This window comes from Capricornis sumatraensis, chromosome X (assembly GCF_032405125.1).
Source record: "Capricornis sumatraensis isolate serow.1 chromosome X, serow.2, whole genome shotgun sequence".
In the NCBI taxonomy this organism is placed as follows: domain Eukaryota; kingdom Metazoa; phylum Chordata; class Mammalia; order Artiodactyla; family Bovidae; genus Capricornis; species Capricornis sumatraensis.
Genome location: NC_091092.1, coordinates 79,634,306 through 79,649,748, shown reverse-complemented (window position 1 = coordinate 79,649,748; position 15,443 = coordinate 79,634,306). Strand labels below are relative to the sequence as shown.

At 38.0% G+C, this 15,443-nt stretch overlaps 1 protein-coding gene and 1 pseudogene across 4 annotated transcripts in view; one reads left to right on the top strand and one right to left on the bottom strand.

Moving 5' to 3' along the window:
* Positions 1 to 15,443, top strand: part of EDA (ectodysplasin A) — a 344,750-nt gene that overhangs the window by 307,846 nt on the left and 21,461 nt on the right. The window lies entirely within an intron of this gene.
* Positions 3,359 to 4,098, bottom strand: LOC138071478 (general transcription factor IIF subunit 2 pseudogene; annotated as a pseudogene).

Below are 15,443 nucleotides of genomic sequence, written 5' to 3'. Positions count from 1 at the left end.
TGTAGTGTAAAAAACTGCACTAGAACACAGTTCATTCCATTCATCTTTCTAATTCTCTTCAGAGACTCTTTGCTCTTAGGCCTGGCTTTTTCATCCTAACCACTAAAGTGACCAAAGACTTGATGCTGCAAAATATTTCTTTAGCAAGAACACACGCTTGTCACTTTGGGAATATCTCTGGTGACATGAAGGAACCTATACTTCATGGAGCTTGAGAGACCATTAAGAGTCTGAAATGTCAGCAGTTAGTGGGACTGTTTTTGTGTTGCCTGACTACAGTAATATTTTCATATTTTTGACAATATTTTCAAGTCTTTCCTAAACCAAACCAGAACTGAGCCAGAAAAGTTTCATAGTTGATCATAACTTAAGTCATGTTTGTGGAGCCTGAGGCCCCAGGCATGAGCCCCTGCTGCAAGGGCTAAAGAGGAAATCCTTGGATGAAGAATGTAAGCCTTCTCACATTGGAAATACTTTAGAGATTGGGATGTGATGGGGTGGGGTGGGAATCAACTTGCACAGCTCTACCTTTTCTTGCCTTTTTGTCATGCTTAGAGCAGATGTTGAAATTGAAATTTGGGCTCTGAACATGGGCATTCCATGTGGTTCTCATTCAAAATTCTCACTCTTCTGTGAAGCTAATGGCTTCCATCTTCTTCAAATGTATTGAACTTCCCACACGTATTTGGGCATTCTCTCTGTTTACAATTCTTATGGTGTGAGATAGAACATGAGGTAAACTCTTAAGGTTATAAGATTTTAAGATACAGACTATGTTGAAGGTTGTTTTTCTTTTTTTTTTTTTTTCTTAATAAAAATTTCCAATCCTCATCTGCCAGCCATTATCCTTACTTTCCTCTTTATTGCTTATCACTGAAGAACTGTTGGCCATGTCCAGTTGTCTTATATAACTCTCTATATAAAGTGAGGGAAGAATGAAAGTGGGGAGCCTACTACCTATATAACCAAAGAATAAGTGAAATTAAATTAACATTGATTGAGAACCTATAATGAGCACATCACTTTCACTTATTTAGGTTACAAAACAACTGTGTAAATTGAGTGGCAATTTTTCATGTTGTTATTGGTATACTTAGCACCCTATGATTCAGTAAAAAATACAGTGAACAAATGCACATCTTACTTGGTTGGGAAGCATAAACAGTGGAGTTACTATAATAACCATTTCTGGTTTCATTTAACATTTTAATGTATGGTCTGGGAGGAATCTTTGTTCACATGCCAAGTTTACCTTTTCCTATAGTCATCCATTTATTCATTCAACAAACATTGTACTGAGCACCTACTATAAAATTCATTAGGTACTGGAGATACAGAGATGAATAAGACATAGCCCTTTCCCTCAAGGAGTTAACAATTTAGTAAGTTAAACAATCACATGATCAGAAAACTGTAATTTGATAGAGGTAATAGTTTATTATGGGAACACAAAGAATTTGTTGCCTGAGCTGAGTCTTAACGAATGAGCAGACTTTGAGAAAAAGGTGAACTGAAGAAGTGCAGTAGGTATGGCATGAAGGAAGGTACAGAGACAAGAGGGAAGGGGAGTGGTACAGAGGACATAGAGCCAGGGCTTGAAGATCCATGTTGAACTACGTGCAGTTTAGTGTTGCTTTTAAACTTGTGGATATTTTATAACATTTTTTGTAGTTAATAGACTATGTTTTAGAGCAGTTTTAGGTTTATAGGAACATTTAGCAGAAACAGTTCCCATATACTCTCTTTCCCCCAACCCTTGGCAACCACTTATCTTTTAATTAATTGTCGCCACAGTTTTGTCTTTTCCAGAATGTCATACAATTGGAATCATGCAGTAGGTAGCTTTTTCAGACTGGCCTCTTTCACTTAGCAATGTGCACTTAAAGTTCCTCCATATCTTTGTGTGGCTTTATAGCTTATTTCTTTTTACTGCTAAATAATATTCCACTGTATGGACAGACCACAGTTCGTTTATCTGTTCACCTATTAAATGATATTTTAGTTGTTTCCCATTTTTGGCAGTCATGAATAAAGCTGCTATAAACATTCATATGCAGGTTTTGTTTGAATATAAGTTTCAACAATTTTGAGCAAACCTAGAAGTGTGGTTACTGGGTTGTGTGAAAGTGTTAACTTGCTCAGTTGTATCCGACTCTTTGCAAGACTATGGACTGTAGCCTGCCAGGCTCCTCTATCCATAGGATTCTCCAGGCAAGAATACTGGAGTGGATAGCCATTCCCTTTTTCAAGGAATCTTCCCAACCCAGGGATCGAACTTTGGTCTCCTGCATTGCAGGCAGATTCTTTACTATCCGAGCCACCAGGGAAGCCCCACTGGATTGTGTGGTAAGACTATTTTAACTTTGTAAGAAATTGGCAAACTTTCTTTCAGGGTACCTATACTGTTTTGCATTCCCACCTGCACCGAATGGGATTCCTGTTGCCCTACATCCTTGTCAGCATTTAGTATTGTCAGTGTTTTGTATTTTAGCAATTCTAGTAGATGTGCAGTGCTAGCTCATTGGCCTGATTTGCATTTCCTTAATGACTTTTGCTGTTAAGATCATATGCTTATTTGCAATCTATATATCTTTTTTGGTGAGGTGTCTGTTTCAATCTTTTACCAATTTCTTAATTGGATTATTTTCTGATTGTTGTTTTAAGTGTTCTTTTTATATACTGAGTACCAGTCCTTTACCAGATATGTGTTTTGCAAATATTTTCTCCCAGCCTGTGGCTTGTCTTTTGACTAACTTAAGAGGGTCTTTCTCAGAGTAGAAGTTTTTAATTTTAATTAAGTCCAACTTCATAATTTGTTTCTTTCATGGAATGTGCTTTTATAGCACTGCCTAAAAATCCACTGCCAAACCCAAGGTCAAGTAGACTTTTTCATATGTTATTTTCTAGGAGATTTGTTTTGTTTTGTTTCAGAATAAGAAACTTTTGAGAGTTTCTGTAGTTGATTGCCTTTTTCCTGCTGTGCCACTCACTTTGAATCTGTATTACCTCAACTCCTCAGAGAGAAACAAAGACAGGCAGTCCTCATTTAGAAAACATTTCCTAATTTTACATTTTTAAAGTTAATATTTAAAAATAAAACCCTTCTTCAACCCCCAACTGCTAACCCCATCATGAATAATTTGATTTAATACAAGTTAAGTTTATAAATAAATGTGTTCTTTTTCCTCAAAAATCACTTAAGCAACTTTACAAGAATAATTGTTTAAAAAATTTACCTAGAGAAATTAAAGTACCATTTTCCCCCTAACACAGATGGTGCTCAAGGATTCACATCAAGGTTGTTTGCTTAGTGCATCACCCTTTAGTTGTTCTGTTAGCAGGTGGGCTTTGAGTCTTCTTAATCACTCTTTTCTTCTCCTTGAGAATATCTGTACTCTGGTTTCAGTTCCCATGTGTCTTTGTGGATTCCTTTTACGTTTTGAATACCAATTTCTTTTAAGATTTCCTTCAGGTACAACACAGGCTGTTTTGTGATGTCCACCAACTCCTTAAGATTATAATATTGATGTTTCTCAAAAGCCGAAATCAGCTGGTCTAAAATATGTTGCTTATCAGTTCAAACTTGTTTTCCATCTTCTTTCTTTTTTTCCTTTTGTATTCTATATTGTGTTGATGATAGCAACAGGATTGTAATTGGGTGTCACAACTTTGTGGTAGCCTTACGGGATTGGAAGATTGTTCTATTTGTAATCTCTTGAATCGCTGGTAGTTTTCACTGGCAGTGGGTCAGCATTCAGCTCTTTGTACCACTATACCTTGCAGTGAAAGCTTATCTGATGAGCTCTGAGTAAACCCCGTTAATGTCTGTCCTCCAACACTTTGCAACATAAATGCATGTTCTCTAGGAGCACTGACTGAAGCTATTTTTCTGCCAATATCATAAGTATTTACAAGATCCTCATTCAAAGTAAATGACACCTTGGTCCTTCCTTGATTTTTGGAAATCCACAGTTTTCCAACTTCACTTCTTTCAAGGGCCTTAGCCCATTGCAGTGACAGATATCAAAGAGCTCTGACCAACCACATTCTGGTGTTCTGTTTGGCACCTGTCGTGTCAAGTTCCCTGCTTTCGGCCATGGATCTGTTGCATGCGGGTCAAAGTATTGGGCCCCAGGAGCTGGGGGCTATGGGGCAAAAGGCTAGAGCAGAAAGCAAAACTGGCTGGAGGCTGGCTGTGAAGAGCTAGGGTTCACATGCTGGAATGCTGGAAGCCAGGGAACTTCCAGGAGTTTTAGAGTTCTATGTTTTACACTTAGTTCTATGATCCATTTTGAGTTTATTTTTGAGGAAGGTATAAGGACAGTGTCTGGATGCTTTTTTTTTTTTCTTTTGCATGAGCTGTCCAGTTGTTCCAGCACCATTTGTTTTAAAACCTATTCTTTCTCCATTGGATTTCTTTGTTCCTTTGTCAAAAATCAGTTGACTATATTTATTGGGGTCAACTTCTGTGCTCTCTATTCTAGCCCATTAACGTGTATGTCTATTGTTCCACCAGTACTAACACAATCATGATTACCATATCTTTATGCTAAAGTTTGTCGTTTTGGCCCTCCAACTTTGTTTTTTTACTTGAATATTGTGAGTCTTTTTCCTTTGTGCATAAAATACAAAGTCAGGGTTTTTTATATCCACAAAATAATTTGCTGGGATTTTGCCTGGGATTGCCTTGAGTCCATAGATAAGTTGAAAAGAAATGACAATCTAACAGTATCGAGTCTTCCTGTCCATGAACATGGAATATCTTTCCATTTATTTAGGCTTTTGGTTCTTTCATCAGAGTTTTATTCTGTTTGATTTGTGCGTAAGTATTTCTTCTTTTTTGGTGCTAAAGTGTTTTTTTTTTTTTTTTCCAGATTCCAGTTGTTCATTGTTAGTATAGGAAAACAATTAACTTTTGATTATTGGGTTTGTATCTCACAGCTTTATTATACTTGCTTATTAATTCCAGGAGCATTTTTTGTCAATGCACTGGGATTATTTTACATAGAAAATCATATCATCTGCAAACAAAGACAATATTATTTCTTTCTTCCCAATCTGTGTGCCTTCTCTTTTCTTATTTTTAACTATTAATTTTATGTTGGAGTATAGGTAATTAACAATGTTGTGGTAGTTTCAGGTGGAAAAACAAAGGGACTCAGCCATACATAAACATGTATCCATTCCCCCCACCCTTCCCCTCTGAAAACCATAAGTTCTTTCTCTAAGTCTGTGATTCTGTTTCTGTTTTGTAAGTTCAGTTCAGTTCAGTCACTCAGTCATGTCCGACTCTTTGAGACCCCATGGACTGCAGCACGCCAGGCTTCCCTGTCCATCTCCAACTCCTGGAGCTTGCCCAAACTCATGTGCATTGAGTCAGTGATGCCATCCAACCATCTCATCCTCCATCATCCCTCTCTCCTCCTGCCTTCAATCTTTCCCAGCATCAAGGTGTTTCCCAATAAGTTAGTTCTTTGCATCAGGTGGCCAAAGTACCAGAGTTTCAGCTTCAGCATCAGTCCTTCCAGTGAATATTCAGGACTGATTTCCTTTAGGATTGACTGATTTGATATCCTTGCAGTCCAAGGGACTCTCAAGAGTCTTCTCCAACACCACATTCAAAAGCATCAATTCTTCAGTGCTCAACTTTCTTTATAGTCCAACTCTCAAAACTATACATGACTACTGGAAAAACCATAGCTTTGATTAGTAAGTAAGTTCATTTGTATAATTTCTTTTTAGATTCTGCATGTAAGAGATGTCATATATTTCTCCTTCTCTGCCTGACTTCACTTAGTAAGACAATCTCTAGGTCTGTCCATGTTGGTGCAAGAGGTATTTCATTCTTTTCAATGGCTGAGTTATTATTCCATGGTATACGTGTATCACGTCTTCTTTATCCATTCCTTTGTCAGTGGATATTTAGGCTGCTTCCATGTCTTGGCTATTGTAAACAGTGCTGCAGCGAACATTGGGGTGCATGTATCTTTTTGAATTATGGTTTTCTCCAGATACATGCCCAGGAGTGGGATTGCAGAGTCTTGTAGTAGCTGTATTTTTAGTTTTTTAAGGAACCTCCTGTTCTCCATAGTGGCTGTACCAATTTACATTCCCACCAACACTATAGGAGGGTTTTCTTCTCTTCACACCCTCTCCAGCATTTATTGTTTGTGGACATTTTTTATGATAGACATTTGGACTGGTGTGAGGTGATGTCTCTTAGTTTTGATTTGCATTTCTCTAATAATTGAATACTTGGATGCAATCTCAGAAACGACAGAATGATCTCTGTTTGTTTCCAAGGCAAACCGTTCAATATCACGGTAATCTAAGTTTATGCCCCAACCAGTAATGCAGAAGAAGCCAAAGTTGAACAGTTCTATGAAGACCTACAAGACCTGCTAGAACTAATACCCAAAAAAGATGTCCTTTTCATTATAGGGGACTGGAATGCAAAAGTAGGAAGTCAAGAAACACCTGGGGTAACAGGCAAATTTGGCCTTGGAGTACAGAATGAGGCAGGGAGGGCAAAGGCTAACACAGTTCTGCCAAGACAACACACTGGTCATAGCAAACACCCTCTTCCAACAACACAGGAGAAGACTCTACACATGGACATCACCAGATGGTCAACACCAAAATCAGACTTATTATATCCTTTGCAGCCAAAGATGGAAAAGTGCTATACAGTCAGCAAAAACAAGACCGGGAACTGACTGTGGCTCAGATCATGAACTCCTTATTGCCAAATTCAGACTTAAATTGAAGACAGTGGGGAAAACCACTAGACCATTCAGGTATGACCTAAATCAAATCCCTTATGACTAGACAGTGGAAGTGAGAAATAGATGTAAGGGACTAGATCTGATAGATAGAGTGCCTGTTGAACTATGGACGGAGGTTTGTGACATTGTACATGAGACAGGGATCAAGACCATCCCCATGGAAAAGAAATGCAAAAAAGCAAAATGGCTGTCTGGGGAGGCCTTACAAATAGCTGTGAAAAGAGAAGTGAAAAGTAATGGAGAAAAGGAAAGATATACCCATTTGAATGCAGAGTTCCAAAAAATAGAAAGCCTTCCTCAGAGATCAATGCAGAGAAAGAGAGGAAAACAATAGAATGGGAAAGACTAGGGATCTCTTAAAGAAAAGTAGAGATACCAAGGGAACATTTTATGCAAAGATGGGCTCAATAAAGGACAGAAATTGTAGGGACCTTACAGAAGCAGAAGATATTAAGAAGAGGTGACAAGAATACACAGAAGAACTGTACAAAAAAGATCTTTACAACCCAGATAATCATGAAGGTGTGAACACCCCCACTCACCTAGAGCCAGACATCCTGGAATATGAAGTCAGGTGGGCCTTAGCAAGTATCGCAATGAACAAAGCTAGTGGAGGTGATGGAATTCCAGTTGAGCTATTTCAAATTCTAAAAGCTGATGCTGTGAAAGTGCTGCACTCAGTACGTCAGCAAATTTGGCAAACTCAGCAGTGGCCACAGGACTGGAAAAGGTCCGTTTTCATTCCAATACCAAAGAAAGGCAATGCCAAACAATGCTCAAACTCCTGCACAGTTGCACTCATCTCACACGCTAGTAAAGTAATGCTCAAAATTCTCCAAGCCAGGCTTCAGCAATACGTGAACCGTGAACTTCCAGATGTTCAAGCTGGTTTTAGAAAAGGCAGAGCAACCAGAAATCAAATTTCCAACATCCACCGGATCATCAAAAAAGCAAGAGAGTTCTAGAAAAACATCTATTTCTGCTTTATTGACTATGCCAAAGCCTTTGACTTTGTAGATCACAATAAACTGTGGAAAATTCTGAAAGAGATGGGAATACCAGACCACCTGACCTGCCTCTTGAGAAACCTGTATGCAGGTCAAGAAGCAACAGTTAGAACTGGACATGGAACAACAGACTGGTTCCAAATAGGAAAAGGAGTACGTCAAGGCTGTATATTGTCACCCTGCTTATGTAACTTCTATGCAGAGTACATCATGAGAAACGCTGGGCTGGAGGGAGCACAAGCTTGAATCAAGATTGCTGGGAGAAATATCAATAACCTCACATATGCAGATGACAGCACCCTTATGGCAGAAAGTGAAGAGGAACTAAAGAGCCTCTTGATGAAAGTGAAAGAGGAGAGTGAAAAAGTTGGCTTAAAGCTCAACATTCAGAAAACGAAGATCATGGCATCTGGTCCCATCACTTTATGGCAAATAGATGGAGAAACAGTGGAAACAGTGGCTGACTTTATTTTTCTGGGCTCCAAAATCACTGCAGACGGTGATTGCAGCCTTGAAATTAAAAGATGCTTACTCCTTGGAAGAAAAGTTATGACCAACCTAGACAGCATATTAAAAAGCAGAGACATTGCTTTGCCAGCAAAGGTCCATCTAGTCAAAGCTATGGTTTTTCCAGTGGTCATGTATGGATGTGAGAGTTGGACTATAAATAAAGCTGAGTGCAAAAGAATTGATGCTTTTGAACTGTGATGTTGGAGAAGACTCTTGAGAGTCCCTTGGACTGCAAGGAGACCCAACCAGTCCATCCTGAAGGAGATCAGTCCTGGGTGTTCTTTGGAAGGACTGATATTGAAGCTGAAACTCCAATACTTCGGCCACCTGATGTGAAGAACTGACTCGTTGGAAAAGACCCTGATGCTGGGAAAGATTGAGGGCAGGAGGAGAAGGGGACGACAGAGGATGAGATGGTTCGATGGCATCACTGACACAATGGACATGGGTTTGGGTGGACTCCGGGAGTTGGTGGCAGACAGGGAGGCCTGGCGTGCTGCGATTCATGGGGCCGCAAAGAGTCGGACACGACTGAGCGACTGAACTGAACTGAATAATTAGCGATGTCCAGCATGTTTTCATGTACCTGTTGTATGCATTTTCTTTCTTGTCTTACCTTATTGCATTAACTGGGAGCTCCAGTGTGATGTCAAATAGGAGTGGTCAGACAGGACATCCTTGCCTCATTCTCAGTCTTAGAGTGAAATCATCTAGTTTCTCAGCATAAGTATGATATTAGCTATAGATTTTTGTAGATTTTTTTAATCAAATTGATCAAGTTTCTCTCTTCTCCTAATTTGATAAGAGCTTTTATCATGAATGGATCTTGGATTTTATCAAATGATTTTTCTGCATCTATTGATAATGATCATATGGTTTTTCTTAAGCATGTCACTGTATGATGGATTAAGTTAGTTTTTGAATATTAAATCAGCCTTGTGTACCAGGTTAAATACCACTTAGTTGTGCTGTATAATTTTTGTAACATTGTTGATTTTGACTTGCTAATATTTTGTTGAGGATTTTTGCAACTATTTTCAATGAGATTTTGGTCTGTAGTTTTCCTTTCTTTTAATATATTTGACTTTGGTATTAGGATAATTCTATCTTCATGGAATGAGCTAGAAAATGTTCCATCTGGTTCTATTTTCTGCAAGAGGTTGTAGAGAATTGTTATAATTTCTTCCCTAAATGGTAAAATTCACCAGTGAAACCATCTGGGCCTGGTACTTTCTGTTTTAAAAGGTTATTAATTGTTGATTCAATTTCTTTAATATATATAGGCCTATTCAGATTATATTGTCAATTTCTTTAATATATAGATGTGTTATCATTTATAAATTATATTTTCAGATTATATATTTCTCCTTATATGGGTCTTGATAGATTGTATCTTTCAAATAATTAGCCAGTTTCATCTAAGTTATCAAATTTGTGAGCAGTTCGTTCATGGTATTATTTTATTATCCTTTTAATGTACATTAGATCAGTAGTAATGGCCCTCCTTTCCTTTCTGATATTAATAATGTGTGTTTTTTCTCTCCCTTTCTTGGTTAGCTTAGGTAAGGGTTTATCGATATTATTCATCTTTTCAAAGAACCAGCTTTTGGTTTCATTGATCTTTTTTTTCATTGCTTTCTTATTCTCAATTTCATTTCTTTTACTTTGATTTTTATTTTTCTTCTCTTGGGCTTACTTGAATTTAATTTGCTCTTCTTTTTCTAGTTTCCTGAGGTGGAATCTTACATTAAATATTTTCCAAAATCATTTAGATCTTTTTTTCCTATTGTAATCCATGTAATTTTCCAGCTACTTTCTGTTACTGTTCTCTAGTTTAATTCCATTGTAATATGAGAGTACAATTAATATGATATCTATGCTTTTAAATTTGCTAAGGTATGTTTTATGACACATAATGTTTATCTCAGTGAATGGTCCATGTGAACTTGAGAAGACTGTATATCCTGCTATTGTTGGATGAAGTATTCTATAAATGTCAGTTAGATACTAGTTGATTAATGTGCTATTCAGCTCAGTATATCCTTACCAATTTTATCCTGCTGGGTATTTCAGTTACTGATCAAGGGATGGTGAAGTCTCCAACTATAATAGTGGAGTCATCAGATTTTGCCATAAGATTAAAGGATCTTATGTCACGGAAAATTGACCCCTCTATCACTATATAATTCCTGATAATTTCCATTCATTCCTTATAATTTCCCTTCCTTTGAAGTCAACTTTGTCTGAAATTAGCTTGCTTTTGATTAGTGTTAGCATCACATATCTTTCACCATCCCTTTACTTTTAATCTGCCTTTGTCTTATATTTAAAGTGTATTTCTTACAGAAATAGTTGGTTATTGGTTTTTTATCTACTTTGACAGTTTCTATCTGTTAACTGATATATTTATTCCATTCAAGATGATTATTGAAGGACTTCCCTGGTGGTCCAGTGAATAAGACTTTGGGCTCCCAAATCAGTGGGCTTAGGTTCGATCCCTGTTCAGGGAAGTAGATCTGACATGCTGCAGCTGAGTTTGCATGCTGCAACTAAAGATGCTGCATACTGCAAAAAAAGATCATGGCACAGTGAAGACTGAAGACCTCAGGTACTGCAACTAAGACCCAGTGCAGCCAAATAAATAAGTAAATAATAGGAGAGAACTGAAGAAATGTGTTTTTAATTGATTATTGATATAGCTCATTAATATATATTATGTTTGTAACTTTTTGTATTCATTGACCACTTCTTTGTTTCTTTTTCTGTCTTCCATCCTTTTTCTGCCTTCTCTGGTTTTAATCAAGCATTTTATATTGCTATGATTCCATTTTCTTTCCTCTTTCATATCAATTATACTTTTAAAAAAGTTTAGTGGTTACCCTAGAGTTTGAAATATATATTGATGACTTATCCAAGGTTACTTTCAAATACTATTATACCACTTCGCAGGCAATACAAGTACCTTATAGCAAAGCATTTCCAGTTCCTCCCTGCATCCTTTATAGCATAGCTGTTATTTGTTTCACTTATTCATAAGCTATAATCACTGAATACATCTTTGCTATTACTGTTTTGAGTGAACTGTTATCTATTAAATCAATTAAGAATAAGTAAAATAAATAAAAGATTTTCTTTTACTTTTATTAAGTCCTTCTCTAATATTCTTTCTTTATGTAGATCCAAGTTTCTGACCTATATAATTTTCCTTTTCTGAAGAACTTCTTTTAACATTTCTTATAAGATATGTCTCCTGGCAACAAATTCAATCAATGTTTGTTTGAGAAAGTCTTTATTTCAGCTTCATTTTTGAAGAACAATTTTGCTGGATACAGAATTCTAGCTTTTTTGTTTTTTTTCTTTAAACACTTTAAATATTTCACTGCACTCTCTTGCTTGAATAGTTTCTGAAGAGAAGCCAATGTAATTTTTTTTTTACCCCTCTGTCTTCTTTACAGATTGTCTCTCTGTTTTTTTTTTATTTTCTGCAGTTCGAATATGATATGCCTAGTGGTCAGCATTTTGGTATTTGTCCTGCTGTATATTCTCTGAGTTTTCTGGATCTAAGGTTTGGTGTCTCTTACTACTTTTAGAAAACTCTTATTTGATATTACTTCAAATGTTTGCTCTGTTCCCTCCTCTCTCTCTCTCTCTTCTGGTAGCCCTATTATGTATATATACCCCGTTTGTAATTGTACCACACTCTTTGGATATGCTATTTCATCTTTTTCATTCCTTTTTTATCTTTGCATTTCATGTATGAAGTTTCTATTGACATCTTCAAGTTCACTACCTCACTAATAGTGAGTTATTGTTGTTGTTGTTTTGGATAGCCAATTTGATTTTTTAATTCAATTTATTTAAACTTAAAAAAATGTTCACCCATTTCTGCTACCCCTCGCCCAAACTTCACCTCTGGCAGCCACCAATCTGTTCTCTGTATCTATGAGCTTGGTTTGTTTGTTTGTTTGTTTATCTTATCTATTTTTTAATTCCACATATAAGAGAGATCATATGGTATTTGACTTTCTCTGTCTGACTTATTTCACTTAGAATAATGCCCTCAAGGTCGTCTGTGTTGTTGTCCATTCTTTTTTATGGCCAAGTAATATTCCATTGGCTTCACTGGTGGCTCAGTGGTAAAGAACCCACCTGCCAATGTAGGAAACGTGGGTTCAAACCCTGGGTCAAGGAGATTCCCTGGAGGAGGGCATGGCAACCCACTCTAGTATTGCAGGGAGAATCCCCTGGACAGAGGAGCCTGGTAGGCTACAATCCAGTGTTGCAAAGAATCAGACATAACTAAAGCGAATTAACATGCATGTACACAGGCATGCTCCTTTGTATTTCTGTGATATCAGTTGTAATATCTCCTCTTTCCTTTCTGAGTCTGGTTCTGATGCTTGGTTTATCACTCCAGACTACGATTTTAATCTTTACTATGCCTTGTAATTTTTGACTGAAAACCAGACATGATTTACTGGATAAAAGAAACTGAGGTAGGCCAGTAGTGTAAAGGTTTTATGTTCAACTAAGAGTTAATCTGGGCTTCCTAGGTGGCTCAATGGTAAAGAATCTGCTTGCCAAGCAGGAGACACAGTTTCAGTCCCTGCTTCAGGAAGATCCCCTGGAGATCTTTAAGAGCACTTTAAATTGCAACCCACTCTAGTATTCTTGCCTGGGAAATCCCATAGACAGAGGAACCTGGCAGGCTCCAGTCCATGGAGTTGAAAAGAGTCAGACACGATTTAGCAACTAAACAACAACAGCAACAAGAGTTAGTTTGTGTTTACTCTTTGATGTAGCTGTGGTGTCAGAGGCTAATATTGTCTCATTGTTCTTATATTAGTCTCTTCATGTGGTCTTTGATTATCCATAGAAACTTCTGAACTAGGGTCTAAGACTTCCAATGTTTTTAGTCGTTGTTGTTCAGTCACTAAGTCACATCTGACTCTTTGCAACCCCATGGACTGCAGCATGCCAAGCTCCCCTGTCCTCCACTGTTTCCTGGAGTTTGCTCAAACTCATGTCCATTGAATCAATGTGGCTATCTAACCATCTCATCCTTTGCTGCCCCCTTCTCCTTTTGCCTTCAATCTTTCCCAGCATCAACGTCTTTTCCAGTGAGTCAGCTCTTAGCATCAGGTGGCCAAAGTATTGGAACCTCAGCATCAGTGCTTCCAATGAATATTCAGGGTTGGTTTCCTTTAGGATTAATTGGTTTGATATTCTTGCAGTCCAAGGGACTCAAGAGTCTTCTCCAGCACCACAGTTCAAAAGCATCAATTCTTCTGTGCTCAGCCTTCTTTATGGTCCAACTCTCACATCCATACATGACTACTGGAAAACCACAGCTTTCGCTATATGGCCCTTTGTTGGTAAAATGATATCTCTGCTTTTTAATACACTATCTAGTTTTGTCATAGCTTTCCTTCCAAGGAGCAAGTGTCTTTTAATTTCAGGCTACAGTCACCGTCCACAATTATTATACAAGAGTGCTGTTAATGTGATGATAAAGTGTGAATAGAGTGGAATCATTCATTAATCTTATGACTTAGTCTTAGGTCTCAATCTTTTAGTGTGCCTGAGTTGACTTTTCATTCTGTCTGCCCTCTGCTGGATAAGGATAAGAAGCTTATGGAAGCTTCCTGATGGGAGAGACTGACTGTGGGAAAACTGGGTCTTGTTCTGATGGGCGGGGCCATGCTCAGTTCAATTCAGTTGGCAGTTGTGTCCAACTCTTTGTGACCCCATGGAATGCCATGTACGCCAGGCATCCCTGTCCATCACCAACTCCCAGAGCTTGCTCAAACTCATGTCCATCAAGTCGGTGATGTCATTCAACCATATCATCTTCTGTCATCCCCTTCTCCTCCTGCCTTCAATCTTTCCCAGCATCAGAGTCTTTCCCAGTGAGTCAGTTCTCATCAGGTGGCCAAAGTACTGAAGCTTCAGCTTCAGCATCAGTCCTTCCAATGAATATTCAGGATTGATTCCCTTTAGGATGGACTGGTTTGATCTCCTTGCAGTCCAAGGGACCCTCAAGAGTCTTCTCCAACACCACAGTTCAAAAGCATCAATTCTTTGGCACTCAGCTTTCTTTGTGTTCAAACACCCACATCCATACATGACTACTGAAAAAACCATAGCTTTGACTAGATGGACCTTTGTCAGCAAAGTAATTTTTCTGCTTTTTAATATGCTCTCTAGGTTGGTCATAGCTTTTCTTCCAAGGACCAAGCATCTTTTAATTTCATGCCTTCAGTCACCATCTGCGGTGATTTTAGAGCCCCCCAAAATAAAGTCTCTCACTGTTTCCACTGTTTCCCCATCTATTTGCCATGAAGTGATGGGACCAGATGCCATGATCTTCGTTTTTTGAATGTTGATCTTTAAGCCAACTTTTCCACTCTCTTCTTTCACTTTCATTTAGATGCTGTTTAGTTCCTCTTTGCTTTCTGCCATTAAGGTGAAGGTGGTGTCATCTGCATGTCTGAGGTTATTGATATTTCTCCCAGCAATCTTGATTCCAGCTTGTGTTTCCTCCAGCCTGGCATTTCACATGATGTGCTCTGCATATAAGTTAAATAAGCAAGGTGACAATAAGCAGCCTTGACATACTCCTTTCCCAATTTGGAACCAGTCCATTTTTCCATGTCTGATTCTAACTGTTGCTTCTTGACCTGCATACAGCTTCCTCAGGAGGCAGGTAAGGTACTCTGGTTTTCCCATCTCTTTCAGAATTTTCCATAGTTTGTTGTGATCCACGCAGTTAAAGGCTTTGGCATAGTCAATAAAGCAGAAGTAGATGTTTTTCTGGAACTCAACTGCTTTTTTTGATCCATCAGATATTGGCAGTTTGATCTCTGGTTCCTCTCTGCCTTTTCTAAATCCAGTTTGAACATCTGGAAGTTGTTCTCTTGAAGTCTGGCTTGGAGAAATTTAAGCATTACTTTGCTAGCATATGAGATGAATGCAACTGTGCAATAGTTTGAACATTCTTTGGCATTGCCTTTTTTTTTGGACTGGAATGAAAACTGACCTTTTCCAGTCCTGTGGCCCCTGCTGAGTTTTCCAAGTTTGCTGGCATATTGAGTGCAGCACTTTAACAGCATCATTTAAGGGCATGCTCAGTAAATCTTTA